Source organism: Phalacrocorax aristotelis, chromosome 6, assembly GCF_949628215.1.
Source record: "Phalacrocorax aristotelis chromosome 6, bGulAri2.1, whole genome shotgun sequence".
In the NCBI taxonomy this organism is placed as follows: Eukaryota; Metazoa; Chordata; class Aves; order Suliformes; family Phalacrocoracidae; genus Phalacrocorax; species Phalacrocorax aristotelis.
In genome coordinates, this window is record NC_134281.1 from 46777624 (window position 1) to 46779807 (window position 2184).

Here is a 2184-nt window from a genome sequence, read left to right on the forward strand (position 1 = left end):
GTACAGGTTAGTGAACTGGATTCATGCAGACCTTGGGTATGTGGGTGGAGAAGGAAAGAGCACTTGTTCCAGGGCATTTCTGTATCACAGCTCATAATTTCCTGAAGAAGCCGCAACTCTTCCCCCACTCCCCCACCCCCCCACCCCCAGAGACTTTTGCAGTTGCCTTTTTATACACGCCTTTTCTGAATTCATAGGAAGAACCACTGATACAGAGCTCTCTTCTGTATGTTAGGTGGTTATTGTGTGTAGCCGAGCTATTGCATTTTGCTGTGCCTCAAGAGCTCTCCACCTGCGGAGGGCAGGGTTCTTCTGCTACAAAGTTGGTCAAAACATGAAAAGTAGAGGGAGAGGATTTCAAGTGGGTGACTGGCTTCAGTTGCTGTTGATCTCCAGCTGTTTCTAGTGAACTCTGTTCTGCCCATGTGAGGAAGGCAAAGCGTTATTTTATGATTGTAGGGCATTGAGAGAAAAGGAGTGTGATGGGAGAAGGAGCTACTGTAGCTAGTCTTTTTTTTTTTTAATTTCTGTAATTTTAATGCATTCCCTGTGGTATTTTAAAATACAGACTAAAAAAAAGCGTGTATGTGTACTATTCCTCCCCTGCCCCCTGCCCCAACAGCAAGTTTTTATACCACTGAGTCGCTGGCAGCTGTGGTGTGACAAAATGATGCTGTTTAGGGTAGCTCCCTCTTTGGCACAGGCTGGAATGAAATTGGGGAAGACATGAAATTAAAAAGAGCTTGTTTAAAAGTGAGTGCTGATTACCCCCTTCCATAAATACATTGGAGCGCAAGAAATTTATTGCACTTGGATATATTTGCAAGCTGCTTTTTGGAAATGGATACAAATACACTCAGAATAATACACTTTTGCTGCTTGGCTGGCAGAAAATCTCTATGGTTCTACTGAAAAGCAACTTAGGCTAGGCTTTTCAGTAAGATGGATGTCAGAGCTTAGTTTTCATTCTTTCCGTGATGCTTAAGAAAATTCAGAAAGTTCGAGAGAGCTTTTGAAAGAGACAGTGATTCTACTGTAAAATGCAAAATCATAGTACTTTTCAACAAATGAGAAGTATAGAAGGTGTTGGTCTGGGTGCTAAATCACAGAGCAGACTAAATTTTCATAAACAGTATGATGAGTCAAAAAAATATAGCAATACAGACTAAAATATTCTACCCAAAATATTTCTTCTTGACTGTAGTACTATTAAATCAAAGGAGTAGATATCTATAAAACAAAGACATAACATTTCAATCTGTTTATAGAAAAATGTTTCTAGTTTTAGGACTGATGACAAGGGATCAGTTCAGAGTCCTAAGCAAAGATTCCAAGACCTTAGCAAACAAAAAAACACAGGGTAAGAACTCTGTGGGTTTTGTGTGTGAGTTCCCCTCCCCCAGAGTGACACTGCTTTTTATGAATGTACCAAACAGAAATTGACAACAAGTGGGAAATTAAACAAGTTATCTCTGAATAGTGTGTATAAAATACTGTAAAATAAAGGAAGCAAACAGAAACCAAATTACAGTGTGACACTGAGCCTTCTGATATCACACAGAAGACATTATTTAACAACAAAAAAAAATTGATTTAATTGGCTTCAGAGCTGGACCAAAAGCCCCAAACTTAAGCTTTCCCATGCCATATTTATATCAGCTTTATCACTGAACAGAACATTAAAATATCAGTTTTCTCTTTTTAAGTAATACACTGAATTTCTTTTGTACTTAGAAAAAATTGTATAAAAATATAGACATGAATGACAATTTATATTATATCCATATTATGGAAATCAGGTGTAATCTATATAGGCTTGCTGTACATTGCTAGCATGGATCTGCAAACAAGGGCAAGGAAGACTCAATATTAAGGACAAAGTCACATAACTTGCACAGGCAGTGACAGAACTGGCAACAGAACAAGTGGAACTGCGTGCGCAGTCCTTTCACACTTGGAACGAACTGTTCCACTTAAAAGCAGGGAAGGAATATGCCACTTAAGTGGCATGCATTATAAGTTCTTTAGTGCAAGTCTGGTAACAGCAGGAAAAGTTGGTATTTTACCTGTTCCCTATGTGAAAAGGTTTTATCTAGGTAGCATTCTCTCTAATTTAATCTGTTTCACTGCTACGAAGGGAAGTAAAGGTGGGAATGATATAATGATATGTCTGATAACTGCCAT